Genomic DNA, 21,357 nt, shown 5'->3' with positions numbered 1-21,357 from the left:
TGCTGAGACTCATAACTAGAGAACCCACATCTGTCACTAAGTTCCAAAGGAACTGGGGGTCTAGGAGGGTGAGAGAAGCCACCGAGGGCGGGGTCTGTGTAGCCACAAGAGGGTTGGAGAACATAGGCGAGAGCAAACAACGTCTAAGAAACTGCCTCTGCTGGCCCCCAGGCCACTCACTGCTTGTAGAGTTGTGTACTTGCCACATGTCCCACAGAAAGGTCAGATCCATTACGATACATGGTTGGTCTGAAACCACAAGGGCAAGGAACAGAAAATCACATCTGACTATGTTAAAAAAAGTCTGTCTGGTAAATGGCGTTTTAAGAAAAAATTCAGACACTCTCTTAAGAGCTTAACCCTTGGTCTATGGATGAAGAGAAAGGCTAGACAGGGAAGTAGTTTGGGTTGTGAAGCCTCACCCACGTTTGCCCGCTCACCAGGAGCTCTCTTTCATGGCCCCTACAGTGTTCCCCTTCACCTTTCTTACTTACCTTTCCCACCACAACCGTTTTGATGGGAGCTGGTGGTGACTCAGAACAAGGGTATCCCAAGGTCCATAACTGGATAGGTAGGTGGGAGGAGGGGTTGGGAGAACCCATACATGGAAGCAGGAACTCTGCTTCTTTTGTACCTGTTACATCTGGGTGTGTGATGACTCCCACAGGTTTCTGTGGTCAAATTTTTATATATATAATTTTTTTTGGCAGAAAATACCCTCAAATATGTTTCCATTGGGAACACGATATGTTACAACCTGATACTGACCCATATTCCTTCCCCAGGAGAAGGGTCCCGGCATTTTTTGCATCTTAATGGTGCTTCCTTTTCCAACAAAAATGATTAAAATAAATTTGTTAGAAATTATATCTATTTGGATTGTCTGCTCATCACAATGGGAACTTGGGGAAAATGCATGACATGTGTGACAGGATACAACTGTTTATATGAGCATAGCAAACACTTACTATGCTTTGTTCTAAGTACTTTACATACTTTTACTCATTTAATCCTCATACCAGTCCATGGGATGTATAATACCACATTTATATATGGGGACACCGAGACAGATAGTGTCAGGCTGGCTCTGAGGTCAGCTCTCTTAACCACGCTAATAGCCTGTCTCTGAAAATGGAAAAGCAATTCATTTTTCCCCTCTTTGTTTTTGCATTAGAAGAATGGAATGCAATATCTTTCCTGCCCTAAACCTCCTGGAAAATTTGGATATTAAATCTGCTAGACTCTCAAGGAAAGGGAAACTAGTTTTGCTTTGGGAGAAGTGTCTGGGTCTAATGGGTCTCTAGAGTGACAGAACTAGATGAAAAATGGGCTTAATGTGACAATCAATGCCTTTGGAAGTAGGATGAGATCTCTAAGACAAAAGAGGTCAGAGGATGGGGGAGGAGAAGGAGAGAATAAGGGAGGGGCTGCCTACAAGAATGGGGCTGATCTGAGAGAAGTTACCCAAGGAATAAGGATTCTCGCCCTGGGAGACATGCGTCAGTATATACACTTAGCCAAAGACCATCGTGAATGATGGAGTATGTTGTCACTTGTGACTCTCAATGACCCACACGTGCCTGCCAGTATTCACACACTTGTGCTGTCATCTCCTGTTGAATCTGATCTGGGCCTGTGAGCTGCTTTAACCAGTAGAATGATGCAGAGGTGCCCCAGTGCCCGTTGTGGACTTCAGTTTTAAGGTCTGGTAGTTACAATTGTGTGTTCTTGGGAGCCTTGAGCCGCCATGTTATAAACCTGAATATCGTGCTAGAGAGACCACATGAAGAAGCCATGTGGAGAGGCTGTGTCTGCGGAGAGGGAGAAGCCCTGAGATTACATGGAGACTGGAGAACCCAGCCGACAGTGAGAACTGAGGCCACAAACTTATGACTCCAGTCCAGGGGCTCAGTCAACTTCCAGCTGCTTGAGCCATTCTAGTGGAGGCACCAAAGTATGAGAGAAGAAACCCCAACACACACCACATGGGACAGAAAGAAGCCATTGCCCTGTGCCCTGCCTGAATTCCTGACCACAGAATCATGAGAAATAATACAAAGGTTGTTGGTATAGGCCAGACACTGAATTTTGAATAGTTTGTTTCACAGCAATTGATAACCCAAATAAGTTGTACTGCTTGTATGCCCAGGAGCTACAGAGAAACGGAAGCTTCCTCTGCTGCAAGCCTATCCCTCTTTACTTGATCCCAGCTCCATGGATCCTGGTGACAACTTTACTTCATCTGCATCTAGCATCTCACCTAACAGGAGTGTTGCCATGGAAATTGCATAAAATCTTTCTGGTTACCCCATGTGGACACCCCTCCCCCCACTCCTCCTACAATGTCTAGAGATCTTCATAAGCCCAAACAAATGGAAGTGGTGGAGACTTGGACATCTGGTGGGATAATGTGATGGTTAATTTTATGTGTCAACTTGGCTGGGCCATAGTGCCCAGATATTTGGTCAAATAGCATTTTGGATGTTTCGGTACAGGTGTTCTTTGGATGAGATTCACATGGAAATCAGTGGTATTTGAGTAAAGCAAATTACCCTCCATACTGTGGGTGGGCCTCATCCAGGTAGTTAAAGGAAATAACAGAACAAAAACTGACCTCCCCAGAGCAAGAAGCAATTCTGCCAGCAGATGGCTTTTGGACTTGAGCAGCAACTCTTCCTTGAGTCTCCAGTCTGGTGGTCTACTCCATCAGATTGTGGACTCACCAAACCTCCACAAATGTGTAAGTCAATTCCTTAAATTCTCTCTCTCTTTATATGTGGTGTGTGTGTGTGTGTATTTGTGTTTTATGAGCCTGTTGGTTCTGTTTCTCTGGAGAACCTAGACCTTTACAGATGGTAAGTTTTGCTGTATATATTCTTCATGTTGCTGAAGAGAATAAGCTCAGAACCTTATGAGCTGGAATAGTAGTGAATGACCCCTTGTTACATGTATTAAAGCAATTATTGGATTGAGAATTTGGAGCTGTGTGTTAGGCTTCTGGCTCTGCCCCTCTGTGACCCTGGGAAAACCAATCAACCTTCCTGGGCCCCAGTTTCATTACAGCTATAGCTCTAAAAAATTTCTGTAATTTAAATATGGTTATTAGGATAAAAAAAGAAACAATGGAGCCATTGTTACTGCAATAATGAGTGCTTAATCATGGACCAGGTGGGGACCATATAATAAGCCTTTTTTTTTTTTAAAAAGAGCTTTAAAAAGTGGGCATATTTTGCATTTCCTACTTTCTGCAGTTTAAGTTGTATGAGCTGAATAGAGGCAGCTCCTTGGGGGTTACCATACTTAATCAATTACCCAGAGACATTAACTGGCACACCTGTTCACATTTACCTTTTATTACTTGGCCTCAGAGCCAATAAAATCATAGTTTGCCCAATCTGTTTTCATAATGCATTGATTGCTTTTAATCATACATATTCCCCCAAGTGTCTGAGTGGATTGAGGGGAATGGCCATGTAAGTGTCAGGGTCCATCCCTTGAAGTGAAACCCAAACAGACTCTCCTTGACTTAAGAGGCCTGATCTAGGAGGTGTGCCCACTGGGCCTGGGCCATTTGCTGTCTGCTTTTAGTGTGTGTTTGCTAGAATGATTGCAGGCCTATGTAAGCAGGGTAGCCCCAGACCCTGGCGGAGTGTTAAGAAGGATTAGGATGGTTCTGTGCATTCCCAGGGCAGTGTCTCATATCATTAAGTGCCCACTGACCAGGGTTGGCTCAGGACACTTTTATGATAAAATACCTTGCTGTGGGGGGCGTCCGGCGGGGTCTCTGCTCCCGCTCCCCACATAAGAACGCAGGATATGGTGAGGCCAAAAAGGAACACCCATGGAGCCATAAGTAGGGGAGTCATATCACTATATTCTCGCTGGCGGCATTTGCCTCTTTGCAATCCGCTCTTGCTAGCTCAGCCACCATCTTCTTGCTAGCCCCCATTTGCTGCTAGCGTAGCCACAACAGTTATATTAGTGGCCAATGGCTCACTGGTTACAGCTGACGGCCAACTAGCCACAGCTGATGGCCATCCAATCACAGTTGATGGCCATTTACTACCTGAGCCAGCACCTTTCTATGTGAGGCCGAGAGCCTGGAAACTGCTTTCTGGGGCTCTGTCCCCACACACCTGGATCCAGGACCTGCAAACAGCAATTCTTCAACATGCCACGAACACAGACCACAGAGGTTGAGTGACTATTGTTAACTCCTCTTAAGTACTTTCTGACTCCTGGAAGACCCTCTGACTGGGACCCAGTCTCTGGATGAATAGTGGTGATGGATTGGTTGCTGCTGTTCCATGTGGAGTTCTGGAACTACAGAGATTTAAGACTGGAAGGGTGTGACCTTAGAGATGGTGGGTTTGGTGGTTTTCAAACTTAATTTTAGCTATGGAGCCTTTTGTTTAAAGCAAATATGGTACACAAGTGCAATATGAAAAGCTGACAGAAGGGGGCATTTCAGGTTAAAGCGGTCAGGGCAGGGTGTGAGGGCTAATACCTCCTGGGCTGTTCCCTTGGCCCTCACAAAGATCCCAAGGGAGGAGCCTCTGAGAACCAGCAAGGTGGTCCAACTTTTTCCTCTTACATATGAGGAAACTGAGGCCCAGGGACATGAAGAGCCTTCCAGAGTATCTGCAAGTGAGTGGAGCAGCCTGGGCTGTTTCTTCCAGAAGCTTCTCCCTCAAGTCATTCCCCACACCACCACACTGCTTTTTACCCATGATTTGCAACGATGAAGTATTTTGTTTTTCCTATTATAAATCGTGGTGGGTTGCTTCCTATGATCTTCTGTCATATACATCCTTCTTGGAGATGCTTTGGTGAAGGGGCAGCGCCCTACCCTAGGAGCTGGCAGCCCCATTTTCTAGTCCTGACCCCTTTACCATCTAGCTTACTGATGATGGCGAAGTTGTGTTCTTACACTGGGCCACAGTCTGCTCATCTGGAAAATGAAAACCATGACATGTGGGATACTAATCGTATTAGTTTCCTGTGGCTGCTGCAACAAATCACCACAAACTGGGTGGCTTCAAACAGCAGAAATTTATTCTCTCACAGTTGTGGAGGCCAGAAGTCCACAATTTGTGTCACTGGGCTGAAATCCAGATGTTGGCAGGGCTGTGCTCCCTCTGGAGGCTGCATAGGAGTATCTCCGGCATCTGGAGGCTGCCGCCATTCCTTGGCTTGTGGCCCCATCACTCCAGTCTCTGCCTCAGTGGTCACATTACCTCCTTCTCTCCTGTGTGTGTCACATCTTCCTCTGCTTCCCCTTATAAGGATATTAGTGATTACATTTAGGACAACAACCCAGGATAAACTCCCTATCTCAAGATCCTTAACTTACACTTGCAGTTTTTGCCATATAAGCTAATATTTACAGGTTCTGGAGATTAGGACTAGATTATCTTTTGAGGCCGTTATTCAGCCTAGTTAACCCCAGGGGCTCATTGTGGTGCCCAAGGGAGATAATATATGCAAAAATGCTTTCTTAATAAGCAAATATATCAAGTATCACTTTCTTAAGTGATAGCAAATGTAGTAAAGTGTTTTTCTTGTCATAATGGTACTATCTTTCCCAAAAGAAGGAGGTCTATTAAAGTAACATAACAGAGTAAGACGTTAATAACAATAGAGAAAATAGAGATGTGAGGTAAATGGGGGACAGTCATTCATTGTATAAATATTGATTTAGCACCTACTGTGTGCCAAGACTCTTCTAAGCACTTGAAATCCATTAGTAAATAAAGTAGATAAACATCCCTGGCTTTATGGAAATTATATTCTAGCAGTGGGGGATGGAAGAGGCAGAGAATAAACCATAGATGTAGTAATAAAAATTTACATTAATATTAATAATATATTTATTGAGTACATTAGGAAGTTGGACAATGTTTGCTGTGGGGAATGTAGGGCCTGGGGGTTGGCAGTTAGTGGTAGGCTTCATCGAGTGGAGATATTTGGGCAAAAGTGCAGGAGGTGAAGGGTGCATCCTGCAGGTGTCTGGAGGAAGAGTGGTCCAGGGTGACTTTGGTTGTGAAAGGCTGAGGTGAATACTTGGGTACATTGTTAATGGAAATGAAAGAGTTAGTGCTCATTTTTTTTTTTTTTTTCAACACAGTTCCACTGTTTGTCTGTTCCAGGGACTGTGAACAAAAATGCTAATGGAGGCCATGTACTTCAGTGAGGCAGGCCTGGGGGAGACAATTGGAAGCCATAGAAATGGCAGAGAGAGGCTCACCCACTAGAACCTCTTCCCCCAGCACTCTAGCAGGATGATACCAGGGAGGTTGGAGTGGTCAGCTTTTTAGAGGAGAAGCTGGAAATCCAGAATTTTCATGTGAAATTTCCAATTTTAAAATGTCAATGGCTGTCAAATTTTATACCTTTCATATTCTGTTCTGTAAACATAATCACTCCCTTTTTTCTTTTTATCTTCATCTTTTGATTTGTTCAATTTTATGTTCAAATTGTCTTTCCTCCATCTTTCCTCCCTCCCTTCCTTCTTTTTTCTCTTTCTTCTCTCTTTTTCCTTCCTTCCTTCCTTCCTTCCTTCCTTCCTTCCTTCCTTCCTTCCTTCCTTCCTTCCTTCCTTCCTTCCATCTCACACAAGCGAAATTTCCTGAAGGTTTGAGTATTTAAGGATGCCTGATGTTTACTTAAATGGAATCAGATCTTGGCTATATATTGATCTTAGGTCTGCCTATTTTCTTCCTGAAACCATAAAGAATCTTTTCTATCTTTGTTTACTTAAAAAAAAATCACACATGTATATATATTTTAAAAACCAAATAGTTGTGCTATGCTCACAGTGAAGGCACAGTACTTCCTAATACAATTTTGAAAAATTGAGAGGTATAGGAGGGGAGGTGGGAGAATATGAGTGGTAAATGTCTTTCAGTGCCCCTCCAAAATTGAAATATGTTTCAGGAAATAAAGAACAATGATTCTAAAAAATAATTTTCATGGAAATACATTTACTAAAATGGTGAGCCAAACTAAATCTACCCTTGTACCAGATTCAGCTCAGTCACCATCTCTTTTCAACTTCCAGTTTATGGGATACATTTACCAAACTTCAGAATGTCTACCCAGCCAAGGGTGGGTGACAATTTCCTCAGGATCATTGGAGAAAACCAATGTCCGTACTCTATCCTTGAGGTGACTGGGGGTTGCCCTGGCCCCCTCGTGAAACTCTCTGTGATGTTGGGCCCACATCGATCACTCTCTCCTCAGATCCTCTTATACTTAGATTCAGCACTTGGTCCAGCCCTTGCTGTTTATTTCATAGCATGCTGTGAGAACCTGAAGGAAACGAATACTTGAAAACTTTTGGGGAGGCTTCTTATATTCCTTGATAGAGCTAACATATATGAAAATGTTGTGTATATTGTAAAGCACTCTATAAATGTTAGTTTTCATTCTTGTTGCCAGTAGATGTCTTGATATTATTGTCTGAATAAATGGTGGGTTAAGCCTAGAGGCCTAGAGATCAGTTGTACCGTTTCCCCGAAAATGAGACCTAACTGGAAAATCAGCCCTAACATGATTTTTCAGGATGGCATTCCCTGAACATAAGCCCTAATGTGTCTTTTGGAGCAAAAATTAATATAAGACCCGGTCTTATTTTCAGGGAAACATGGTAATCTTTTTTTTTTTTTTTTTTTTTTTGGTGTTTTATTAGTGAAAGACAAAGGGAGTAGGACTAGCAAGTTACCACCTCCCTTTTGAATTACTGCACTCTCCTAGTTATTGTTGATGAGCAATACGGACGTTGCTACTCTTCCTCAGGATCTGGTTTCCCTCTGCATCCAGGCACTTGCAAATATTGTATATCCCCGCCCCTTTGAAGTTCGACATGACGTGTGATTTGCTTCAACCAATGAACTATGAATGGAAATGAGATGTGTCATTTTCCCAAGGGGAACTTTAATCGTTGGTGCTCCTCTGCCACCTTTTTTCCTTCCTTCAGTAAATGATTTATTGATATGGAGAGGTGATGCCGAGTCATCCCTGGAGGACAGCTGCCCTACAGAGTCGTCCTGACCTCTAAGATAGATTTCATGCCACCAAGATTTGGAGACTTGTTTCCATAGATTAATCTTAGCTGATCCTGACTGATATACTGATATGTGTATATACATACATATATATATTATATATATTATATACGTATATTATATACATATATATTAGGCCATTATATATTTATTTAACAGGCCATTATATATGTAATAGGCTCTTTGATAAGCCATTTATATTAAATACATTGTATCATATATATATGCATTATGCCATTTATATATGCATTATGCCATTATTTAACAAACACACTATGCTATGGAAGAGCACTAGCTATAAAGTTAGACCTGGGTTTCTTTCAGTCATGGCTCCTTTGCTTGTTTGCTGAGTGACTTGTAAGATGCAGTTTCCTCATTTTTGCGATGGAGAACAGTGACTAGGACCAACTTCTTTTGGCTGAGTGAAAATGAGAAACTGCAAGTATATATCCCCTTGAGGTTTCCAGTGTGTGTATAAAGTATGTATCCATTTAGTAAGGTGAGGCAAGCAAAGTGCCTAGGGTACAAAATGGAAAGAGGTGCCTGCTATCAGGCCCATGGACACATGCCTGTGCAATTATATGCCACTGCCCTGGAGGAGATCATAAACGTCTTGCTGGTCAGAGCTGTGTTAGCTTCATCTCCCTCCAGGCTTCATCCCTCGAGTGGTACACAACCTGATTTTCATTTATAGAAAGACAGACCACCACTTTTTTTTTCTTTCTGCAATCAGAGTGAGAACTGATACTTCAATGAAAATTCCACTGTTAGTCCTGGACCACCAACTTCTTGAGACATGAATGTAGCTCTTGCCTTTCAGTTTGTGTTAGCTGTGATGCTTTGGAACAAAGGGGGTCTTGGGGGTCAGGGGTCGGGCTCTGTTATCAGGGGTGCTTGGTGAGGTCCTTTCAGTTCAGATCCACTGTTGTTGGCAGACTCCCTATCCACTTTGGACTGTTGTCAATGAAAAAGCTGCAGGCAATATTTACCCCAACCAGGCACAATTCCAAATTATTGGCTAAACTAGACTAAACTAGGACTCATGGAAAAAACTTTCCAGTGCCTTTTAATAGCTGAGTCAGTTGAGAGGTTTGGATGCAAAACTATCAGTGTTCTAGACATGGCACTTAGAAATACTCCAAATTTATTAAGATAACTTGCAACACAGATCACGGGTTTTGCTCCTTCTCTATCCTTCCTTCCCTAGTTCTTTATCAATTCTCTTGGTAAAAAAAGGGAGACTATTCCATCTATTCGTTTTGCCTTCTTTCACCTGATCAAATGTGCACTATGAAATGAACTTGGGGAAAGGCACTAATCTGGTTTTTTAGTTAATGTAGAGGCTCTGTGTGTCAAACTCAACAATCCAACCAATGTTATGGATTCTCTGTATCAAGATTATTACCATCTAGATAAATAGGCAAATATCATTCCACTTCCTAGGCACAGATGTTTCTGCTGTCATGTGATATACGCATTGCAAAGAATGTTGAGTTCCACAAAACTGAGCAAATTAAAGAATAAGGCTTATTTTTATCTTTGCCTCTTTACAACTAGACAACACAAACAATCATCAGAAAAATACTTACAAATTTTAAAGGACATTAAGGTTCTAAAAAATAAAGAAATGCTGCTAAAATATAGGACTTTACCTTTAAGACAAAGATGAAGGTAGCTCGATTCAAGGTGACCTAAAGCAAGGCGGGCCCTCTGAGTTCTGAAGACAAGGGACAATGCACAAAGTTTGGGGACAACTGAGCAATATGCCTTTGCTATATATAGCACATGGCTGAACTGAGCAAAGAAGAATGTGGAGTGAGTTGGCATCTTATGCAGTATTGTATTCCTTCGTGGTTTGCAGCTTCCAGCCCTGTTAGTGTACTTGGCATTCAGTTGTGTTCAACTTGAACATACTGGGACAAATCACGTATGAATCCATGTGACTCCTACTTATATTATTCCATTATTTATTAATCACGTATGAAATAGTTTATGTTCTAGAAATATGCTTTATGGCAGAACCGACTGGATTGTGTTTATATTCAGGCTTGAACTGATTCACATCAAGGGAATTTTCAAGGAGCATGAGCAAGTTGAATATGGACCAAAGAGAATCATATGGTCTCTATTCAACTTTTTCCACATAATTTTCTCTTCTCTAATCTAGAAGGGAAACTTACACCATCTTTTTGTATTGACTTATATATAGTATTATTTCATAAAAGAAACTGCTCTCTCTTTTTTAAAGCATTAAATTTATAAACAAATGAATTAAAATAGTTTAAATAAGGTTAGTGAAAAATTTCATAGTAAATGAATCCAGATTTGGGTAAGGAGGGAGGTTTAGCTTCCCAATTTCTCTTGTTTTAGTCACCATTGGTAGGAAAAATTGTTATCCTGAAGGCATCTAGATATTTTAGGAAAAATAAAATCTTAAGCTTTTTTTTTTAAAAGCTATTTTGATTCCTGGAAGAATACCATATAGGTTTGCTGTTTTGGTTTAGTTTTTGCCGAAAATTGTGTCTATTAACTTCAAAATCAAAGTGTAGGTCAAGGGAGATTGAATAAGCACAGTATGTTTCTGATTATTTGTATATAACTCAGTAGAATGGTGTTTGGTCAGAGTTATTTATTTATTTTTTTCATCTCTTTAATTTTCATTGAACCTCATGAATTTTTCCCCCTGTTCCTTTCTTTGGCTTTCATTTAACAAATGTCCTTTTCATGAACAATAAAATATTTGCATTTTGAGAGGCTCAAATTTTGTCGGAACATCAATATTCCCAAAGTGGGACAGGATGAATTTCCCATAAGGAATGTTGGGGTTGTTAACAAGCTGGAGGTGGGGGCTTAGAAATCTTTTACTACTTCTTCTCTTATTTCTTGCCTTGCCTTTCTGTTGGTAGTTCTTAAAGCGAATATGGTTGCTTTGGTATTGCCCATAATGGCTTTAGACACAAGAACAACGAAAGAAGCAGTACTCCCATTCTTAACCCCGTCTCCCCTGCACAAACATGGAAACTCAATCTCTAGTCACTGCTTTAAAAAAAAAGAGCAGCTCCAAAGTAACACATTTAAAGAATGTGAAGTATTTTTTATGGGCTGAAAAAAAAAGAAAAAAAGAAGTATTTACGATCTGTCAACTTTGAGATAGTATTAAGGTCTGTTGGGCCGTTTAACTTATTTTCTCTCCTTAATTCTTCCAAATGTCTTTTTTTATCTAGTTCTTCAGTCATTCTGTCTTCCTAAGTGAACTTACTCAGCTTTTCCAGATTTTGCAACTTTGACAAGTGTCAGGGAGCGCTTCGTTCCCAGACTGCTGGATTGGAGCGGACTCAGCAGGAACCCATGGGAGGACAGCTGGTATCCGAGAGACTGAAGAGCGTCCATTGCTCTTCAGTGGGTCCCAGGCCCCTTGTTAACAGCCTTCATCTGCAGAAAGCAGGACTCTGGAGCTTGCCCTTGGGCGTCAGCTGTCTCCAAAAACTTTTCCAGGAGCGTGCAGAATATTGGTGAATTCAGGTGGAAACTGGCATCTGAGGGGAAAAACAAAAACAAAAACTGAGAGAGCAAAAACTGGGGACATAGTGGCATTTATTCTTTGCTTAAAATGATGCAGTCTTGCCCGTGAAAAGCAGGCCCATTTTTCCCGACCCGTGAAACACGTTTTCTCTGGATAACACCTATATGCACTAGCTGAAATCTTGAATCATTACTCGTTTTATTTACATGTACTTTCTAGCTTTAATTTATGAGATGGTTTGCTTGGATTTAAACTGTATTTCCTTCATTCAGCCTTTAACAATGCAGATTACTTCAACTAAATAAAATTAATAACTTGTTTGGTTTCAGGATTCACTGCCTGGGGTGGGTTGGAAGGTCAAGGAAAACAGAAGGAATGCAATTATATAAAACCAAATTCAAGAATAGGATTTAATATTTTTTAAATAATAGCTTTAATGAGATTTATTTCATATACCATGACAATGCAGTGGTTTTTAGTGTATTCACAAAATTGTGCAATAATTACCACTATTTAGTTTCAGAATATTTTCATCACCTCAAAAATAAACCTGGTAAACTTTAACAGTCACTCCCCATTCATCTCTCCCCCTAGACTCTGTCAACCACTCATTCTATTCTTGTTCCTAGGGGCTTGCCCATTATGGACATATTATATAAATGAAGTTATACAATATGTGGTCTTTTGTGACTGGGTTCTTTCACTTAACATAATGTTTTCAAGTTTCATCCATGTTGTAGCATGAATCAGTACTTACTCCTTTTTTTAATCGCTGAATCATATTACATTGTGTGTGTGTGTGTGTGTGTGTGTGTGTGTGTGTGTGTGTGTATAACATATTTATCAGTAGATGGATATTATTTGGGAACATTTTTGGATATTATGAATAACGCTGCTGTAAACATTTATGTACAATTTCTTGTGTGAAAAATGTTTTCAGTTTTTTGGGGTATATACCTAGGAATGAAATTGCTGGGTCATGAGATAACTCTATATTTAAACTTTTGAGGAACTGTCTGATTGTTTTTCAAAGTAGCTGCACCATTTTATATTCCTACCAGCAGTGTCTGAGGGTTCTAATTTTTCTACATCTTCACTAACATTTGTTATTATCTTTTTTTTTTTTTTTTAATTTTAGCCGTTCTAATGGGTGTGAACTTGTGATCTCATTGTGATTTTGATGTGCATTTCCCTAATGGTTAATGATGTTGAGCATCTTTTCATGTACTTACTGTTAACTATTTGTATATCTTCTTTGGAGAAATGTCTATTCAAACCTCATTTTTAAATTGAGTCATTTATCTTTTTATTGTTGAGTTGTGAGAGTTCTTTATATATTCTGGATACAAGTCCTTTATATATGCTTTGCAAATATTTTCTCCCATCCTGTGGAATGTCTTTTTACCTTCTTAGGAGTTTCCTTTAAAGCACAAAAGTTTTCAATTTTGATTAAGTCCAATTTATCTATTTTTCCTTTTGTCACTTGTGCTTTTTGTGTCCTATCTAAGAAACCATTGCCTAATCCAAGGTCATGAATATTTACACTGGTGTCCTTCTAAGGGTTTATAGTGGTAGCGTTCACATTTGGACCTTTGATCCATTTTAAGTTAATTGTTGTATGTGGTGTGAAGTAGGGCTCCATCTTCTTTCTTTTGCAGTGAATATCCAGTTGTCCCAGCACCATTTGTTGAGTAGACTGTTCTTTCCCATTAAATTGTCTTGGCATCTTTGTTGAAAATCAAGGTTATATCTGGCCTTTAAATTCTAGTCCATTCATCTATGTGTCTATCATTATGCCAGTGCTGCTCGGTCTTGATTATTATAATTTTGTTTTTAAGTTTTGAAGTTGGGAAGTATGAAGTCCTTCATCTTCTTTTTCAATATAGTTTTGGTTAGTCTGAATTTGTTTCATTTCCATACGAATTTTAGATCAGCTTGTCAATTTTTGCAAAAAGACAGCTGAGATTTTTGATAGCAAAATAGGATTTATTTTAAAAAGAAGACGAGATCATGACTCCATCACTGTCATTACATTTATCTTCAAATACAAAACAAAATGATTGTGAAGTGTGTGTTTAGTGAGCTAGAGAGGAAGGATAAATTGTAGAGCATGTTTTGTTTGTAATCAGGGAGGTCCGAGCTCCTGCAGGGTACACCAACTACTCATATGATTTTGTATAAGTTATTTAACTTTTCTGCTTCCTGAGAAAAATGATAAAGTTGGAGTAACAATGGGTACATTGTAGGGTGATTGTGAGGATCAAGTCAGGTAACTCAGTTCTTTATGCTCCTGGTGTAGTGCCTGGCACACTACTGTCCAGTATATAGTAGCAATGATTGTTATTGGACATTTCTCACTTCTGTTAAGAAGACAATTAGAAGACATGAGACGAATTGTAGACCTAATTCCACCGATTGATTATAATACAAAGGAGAACTCCTGGCATTAACTTGTGAAGAGCTTATTACAATAAGACTTGGTTTCTTCACTTGATAGAATCTAAATGAGTAGGACAGCCCACAGTGTGGGGCATTGAAAAGCATACTGTTGCCTGAAAAAAGATGAATATAATACACCCATGGTATTCAATGTAGAGCCTAAGATCTGTGCAGGTCAAAGCTATGATACTAACTAAACTGTTGTTTGCCTTTCCCTCTGTCATTCTCCTGCAGTAGACAGGGCAGTGTTCCAAAAGTGAAATGATGTGTGATGATGTCATCGCTCTGATGGCTAATGAAATGTGGGCTTCTGTGTTCTTGTGTTCTAGAATTTTTTTTGGGGGGTGTTAATGTTAAGTATAGTAAATATCAAAAGACATAAGTCATATAAACAAATTTCTTTGGGATACTTCATAATTTTTTAAAGTGTAAAGGGATTCTGAGACCCAGAAGTTTGAGAACTGCTATAATAGACAAATCCTTGGATAACAATAGCAACATGTTTTTTTGAGCACCTTCTATATGCCAAATATAGTGCTAAGTGCTTTCCCTGCATCATCTTCTTGAAGCCTGATGTTGAGCCATTGTTGGATCTCATTTTAGCGATGAGGAAACTGACCCTGAGAGGGATTAAGGAAATTGTTAAGGGTCACGTGGCTGGTAATAGGCAGAAGTAAGATCTGAACTCATTGCATCTTGTTTCCTGGACTCTGACTTAAGATTTTATAGCCTTGGAGATTCAAAGGATATTTAACTTCACGGTGAACCCCTGCTCTGGGATCTAAGGAGCTGAAAGTTTGAGGTATGTACTAAGCACACTTTTAGATGCCAATTTTGGATTATGAATCTTTAGCTAGTTGATTGGAACAAAAAGCTGAGGCCGCGATTGTGTTCATAATAGTCCCAGAGATCTTGCCTTGACACTCCCTGCTCTTTCAAAGAGGGGTTTGTTGGCTGTCCTCTGTCTTTACCCCGTTAGATTTATGAGCTCTTGACTGCAGCAGAGGAGGACTGGTGCACACTGCAAGCTCTGATGTAAGAGCTGATTAATCATGAGCTTCCAAGTGCAACTTGGGCGAGAGAGTAGGACAGCCAGGAAGGTTATGTACAGAGCTGCAACTCAGCATGTAGGCTCCTTTTAATGCCAATGTTCTACTTTTGGCATTTAAGAAACAAAAGGGGGCTAGGGTGGGGGCTTTCACAACCACTGTTAGAAAGGAAGGAAGGAAGGAAGGAAGGAAGGAAGGAAGGAAGGAAGGAAGGAAGGAAGAAAGGAAGGAAGAAAGAAAGAAAGAAAGGAAAAACTTGTAACATTTGTATGTTATGCAAAATTCTTGATCTATACTTATGCAATGTTATGGATATTTGAAATTTACCTAATTAATTTCCATCAGTAAAGTTTTAAAAAAATTTACTATTTATTATGTGTGATTCCCAGGAGACCCCAAGGCTTGACTTTGTCCATTGTCACCAAGCCATGCACAAACCTACCTTTGGCGGGTGCTTTGGCCCCACTGTTCCCCAATTTCCTGATGAAGAAACTAAAGACCAAAGAATCTGAGTGGTTTGCTTGAGATCCCACAGCTGGCTTACAGCACAGACATCATGCTATTTTTCTTTTTTCAGACGTTCCACATTTCTGGATTTTAAGGATGAACAATTTCTTTTTTTTTAAATGGGAAGGGGGACGAAGACTATAACATAGGATTGCCAACTTTTTCTTTTAACAAGTAAAGACATTAAGAAGCCATAACCACTATCTAATGTCAGCACTTCTCATAAAAAAAGGACATGATGTGTATTTTAACATCCTTTGAAGAGCCTAAATTTAGCTCTGTGTACTAACTACTCTGTGTTTTCCTACCTTTCCTTATTTGAAAGCAGGCTAGCGTGAACTTTGCCAAAAACCACTCTTTGTCCTCAAGTTGATATTTGACCACTACTGATCTATATTTTAACTCAAGAAGAAGGGGGGCATACCCTCTGATGGTCTCTTCTTTGGGGATGAGAGTGAACCATGATTTCTGATCATTTGAACAGCAGGTGTGAGTGCTAATGCTTGTAAGCTGAGCCTCCAGGGCTGGAGTTCAGCCAGTCCTCTGAGAACCAGGAATGATGCCTGAATTCCTATGGGGGCAGTGTCCACCTGGCCTGGGCTCCTGGTTACCTACTGAGGCCATTAAAGTGACTGATGAGAATCTGTGGGATAGCTTTCCAATTCATTTACACTTGGATTCCAAACCTATACAATAGAGCAAAAAGGTTAGTGCAGATATTAAGTGTCTCTAATTGTCTAACCTTCCATGATTAGGGCTCTGCAAGAATCAAGGCTCTAGTTTTCAGGTAAGCTGAATTAAGCTGGCCACAACAAGATGAAGAGAAATAAAGGACCTCACTTGGATTTCTCCATGGCAATAATCTTTGGCTTTTTGCAATAATGAAGTTAAATAGATTGAAAGTTATATTATATTAAACATATTAGATCGGAATGAGTGAATGTGATGGTACCAAGTGTCTGCTATTATACATCGGAATATGAAAAAAATGCCTACCCATAGTGGTTGCATTTACTTCCAAGTCTCAGCAAAAAGGGGACCCTGAAGGTTAAGACATTCAGCAGACTAGTAGGGCAACTAAGAGGCTTGGTCATTTCATATGAGTGGCTGACCAGTGGGATGTTCAAGTTTCACTCCTAAATCCTGGGATAATTTTAGAAACTCTTAGGCCTTCTAGAAGGTTCTGAGAAGTCTGAATTAAAGTGAGTTATTGGGGGTTCCTTAGAGCAGTGACTAATACTCATGTGCCCAGGACACTAATTACCAGACATTATTCCAGACCCGGAGAGTGGTCTTCTTGCTGTACTGCCCTGTTCCCAACCTTTTTGCCCTAACTTTCCATCTCTGGATTAATTTTGGAAGCTCTAGGGTCAATCTGGTCTTTCAGGAGTTGACAAAGTCTGTTGTGCCTTGGAGTGATAATGGGAGTTTAATCAAGGTTGAGGATACAGTTAAATGAAACCAAGCTAATAAGTATTTCCTGAGCACCTACTGTATGCAAAGCTATATGCAAGTCCCTGACTCTTGTCACCTTGTTGTAGGTAACGGAACAGGAAAAAGTGGTAAGAAATTTGCAGTCCTTGGAAATTTGAATGTTTGCAAAGGGGCACATTGTCAACACAGCATATTGATTAATTTAGCACATGATTTTTTTAATATTTCCATTGTGATCTCATTGAACAACCTGGCAAGATAAGTGCTGAGATCTCCATTTTACTGAAGCTCAGAGAGGTGAGGTATTTCACCTGAGGCCACATGGCTAGTAAGTGGCAGAACTGAGGTACACACTGCTCTAACTCCAGAGTTGATGATGCCAAGTTACAATGATTCTCAACCCTCTCGTCCAGATTCTGTCCGGGAGATAAACTACAAGACTTACACCTGGAACCAACAACTCATCTCACACCCAATCATTTAAAAAAAAATTTTTTTTTTGCAGTGTTATAACTTTACACAATAATCAGCAGTTAATTCTTATCCACATTAACTGTCGTAGATTTTTGCAAGTGGTGACAGGTACCTAGGTATCCAACGTATAGAGCTTGTGACCCTTCATCCTCATTACGTTTTCTGGACACGCGCACTGGATGTGGTGTGGGACATTCTTCCTTAGGCCCAGACAGCTTTGTTGAGTCTGGTGTCCAGGCACACAGCGGGGGTTCCCATCTCCTTCATGGCAAATTTCTGGATCTCTTTGAGTGTCCAAGGGGCACGCTTCTTGAAAACCACTCCATGGACGTGCTTGTGAATGTTGATGGTGTGTTCTCTGGTCACTACCTCATTGATGGCAGAACGGCCCTTCTTTTTCTTGCCACCCTTCTTTGTGAGAGGCATTCTGCTGGGCCAAAGTTGGCAAAGAAGAGTGCAAGGTATTGTGCGCTCCAATCATCTTTTTAATTTAACTACTCTTTTGTAACATTTCAATAGTCATGTTGATCATGTCAATCTTGTCCCATCTGCTTGAAGGATGGTAGTGCTGGAGAGGAATGTTCTGGCATGCTTCTCTGTGTGGCGACTCAACTGACCAAAGCCCAATGCCCTGAGCCTAAGCGCTGGAGGAGCCGCCTGTCTGACTCTGTACAGCCTGCCCAAAAGACTGACCCTCCCTCGGCTGAGCGATGACTAATCATTTTTCCCCCTTGCTGCTAAAATTGTCCACTGGGCATGGGGCCTGACTTCCTGAACCATGAATTACAAATGCAGGTTCAAAAAGACCTTCCGCCGAATTGGGGGTTCTCAGTCCAGTTAGGTCCATGGAGTTGGCTGTACAACACTGACCATCACTGAATTTGATAAATGGGCTTTGCCACTTTCCAGGCCTAGACTACAGAAATGCCTGGACTTTTAATAATCTTCTATGTCCATTAAGGGATCTGATAGACATGAAGTTTTATAAGGTAAGGATTAGAAACGGATCGGGTTTTCAATGCCAAAATTCCATTAGGCCTGCAGTAAAGGATGCAGTTGATCTATTTAGCAGATATATTTTGAGGTAGTGAAACCAAGTAAAATAATAAGACCTTTTAAATTTAATGTTTATTCTAGGGACTGATCATTTAAAAGAGAAATGTTCTTAATGTGACTGGGTAATAAGTTTTCTGCTCTATTTTTCTTCAAAAGTCTAGTTACTTTTCTCTTTTCCCGGGGTGATAGTGCACTTTTCCCTATTATAGTATGTTGGCTCAGGCAAACAGACACTAGGCCCTTGCTGGTTCTTTCTGTGCATTGATTTCTCTTTGATTCTGTTACTAAAGGGCCACATAGGGGATGACGCAAGCCCCCTGGCCAGCCCTCATTATCTGGTTCAGCCCTGCTACTTAGTATTTAACAAAAATGAAAAAGCATTTGATATTTTCTGCATGTGTTACTAACAGTCACATGACTTTTTTTTTTTTTTTTTTTTTTTTTTAACAAGACTTAATAGGAGATTGGTTGAGAGAGTGAGTTGAATGTATCTACCGCCTTTCTAGGTCTTGAAGAGATAGGAAAAGCTGCCAAAAAGAACACGGCTTTGATATAAGAAAAGATTCCATCACCAGGGAGCCAGAAATTTTGTTCCTAGAATATGAGAGAGCATATGGTTATATTTTCAGAGAAACTGGAGAGTAGAAACTATAGGTGCAGAGCAACCTTAGGAGAAAATCACTGTAGAGGTAAAGGCCGTTTCAGTGATGCTTTAAGTTCTTCTTAGTTTTGCTGCTTGGGTGCAGGTGAAGAATAAGCAGAGCTGGGTTCAACCAGGATTAGATTTGCCAAGTGCCAATGGTGGTGGGAGAGAGGAAAGGAAAGTAAGGCCATATGTGCACAGAAAGGTGAGAATCTGGGCACAGAATGACAGGCTATGGAGTTTAGTTTGGGAAGGGAGAAAAGTGGCAGAGGGGTATGTTCAGTCATCTGGGGTCCCAGCGGGGGTGAGAAACTGTTGAAGATGGATACTGGGGTGGCGTGGTGGTCAGACAGAGAGTAAGATGCTTGAACATAGAGGTCATACACCTAGAGGTCATGACAAGGTCCAGGATGGGGTCATGGGAGTTGCTGTTTATATGGACGGGGTGGAGGAAGATGTCACTGAGGAGCCAGGGACTCTGTCCTCCCAAACTCAACAAAAAGCCTCCGAGAAGCCAGACCAAACCCAAACAACAACAAAAACCCATCAGCACCACCACTAAAATACAGCCATATACTGTTTAACAGAAATGTGCCTAAAACAAAACAATCCAAGAACATGAAAAATAAAAACAACAGGCACATTCTGGCCAAAGGAAAGCCAAGCATAGAAATATGGATGGTTGATAATGTCTCAGGGAAAAGCATTAAATGAGAGAAAGTTATCATTTCTATTTAGTGAGATATATAGTCCACAAAGGAAATATAATTGTGATAAATCTTTATGTTCCTAACAATGTAAACTTGAACTATATAAAACATCAAATCATTAAGAGAAACAGAAAACAATGGCAAAATTAGTAAGTCAGATACGTAATAGGCACAATTCATAAACAGCAGTGATTTGCATACTTTTTTATTTATACACAGACATTATGCACATGTGCATAATTTATTCTTATTTTAGAATCCATAAACATTTAAAAAAACTAGCTACTGAGCATGTATATTGTACAAATGGCTAACAACATTCAAATCCCATTAGTTATTAGAAGGAAATTCGAAGTTTATTAACAGGTAGCCGATTGTTTCTATCACACTAAAGCTTAAGTCTTAAGACTTAAAAATGAAGGAATAAAATCTGCTCCAGTAATTTCATAGGATCCTGCCTTCAACTTTGATTCAATTCCTGTTCATGTATAAGACATAAGCCGTACGAGTCATTAAATTCCCATTTTAACTGGTTACCGGCTGTAAGTTAATACGCAGACTTATTTAGCGTCTCCCCCTACATGATTATGCACAATGCTTTGAATGTTCTGTGTTTTCCTTGCCTTTGATTGCCATTCCATCCCAGGATTCTCATTTCCTCCTCTCCTGAGTTTTGGCCGGCATAATTTTGAGGCTGAAAAAATATATGCATCTTCTGTCTTTTTCTCATAGCTTTCATTTGCATTGTAGTCTATTTTGGATTTTTTTCCTCTTGCAATGTCTTCAATGTGCTTTATTTCCTGTTTTCATAAGCTTTATGTAACTTAAGAAAAATGTGATCCAAGACATGTCTGGGTTAGAGGTTATTGTTTTTTACTGTGATATGAAATATATTGACCTGCAGAGTATACACTGGGCATGACTATTTGCAGAGTTGTCTTTAGATGATATTGACTCAAAAGAGATAATTTTCCAGGGCTCTGCATCTTGGTGACTCGGGAAGGCAGCTGGTGGGATGCACATGCAGGCAATTAGCATATGTGCACCACACACCCTCTCATTTCCAAGGCAAAAAGGATGAAATAGTTTCTGCTCTTTTTCCATTAGCCCCATGTCCTTAGTTTTCATATTAACAGTATTTTATTGTATTCAGTAAAATGCATAAGTCTTAAGTGCTCAGCACAATGAATTTTGACAAATGTACATGCTCTGATTGAAGTTTAAAATAACTCCATCATCCTAGAAAATTATTTTGTACTTTTTTCCAGTCAATTCCTATCTCACAACCCCCACCTCCAGGTAACCACTGACCTGCTTTCTATCATATCAATTACTTTTCTGTTTAAGAACTTTATATAAATGGAATCATACATATGTGTTATTTTGTGTATGTGTTGTTTCACTTAGCATATTTTTTGAGACTTGTCTATGTTGTATAACCAGTTTATTCTTGTTT

The 21,357-nt window shown here is 40.1% G+C and overlaps 1 long non-coding RNA gene and 1 pseudogene across 1 annotated transcript; both read right to left on the bottom strand.

Moving 5' to 3' along the window:
• Positions 1-5,033: 5,033 nt before the first annotated feature.
• On the bottom strand, positions 5,034-9,819 carry LOC109447858 (uncharacterized). The gene is made up of 2 exons (XR_002137428.2): positions 9,719-9,819; positions 5,034-5,278 (listed from the first exon to the last, which is right to left on the bottom strand). It is a non-coding gene; the product is annotated as an uncharacterized LOC109447858 (long non-coding RNA).
• Positions 9,820-17,551: 7,732 nt separating this feature from the next.
• LOC141571350 (large ribosomal subunit protein eL31-like) lies at positions 17,552-17,918 on the bottom strand (annotated as a pseudogene).
• Positions 17,919-21,357: the final 3,439 nt, after the last annotated feature.

This window comes from Rhinolophus sinicus, linkage group LG04, assembly GCF_036562045.2.
Source record: "Rhinolophus sinicus isolate RSC01 linkage group LG04, ASM3656204v1, whole genome shotgun sequence".
Classification (NCBI taxonomy): domain Eukaryota; kingdom Metazoa; phylum Chordata; class Mammalia; order Chiroptera; family Rhinolophidae; genus Rhinolophus; species Rhinolophus sinicus.
Note: the sequence above shows the minus strand (reverse complement) of the source record. Positions and strands in the feature narration are given on the sequence as shown.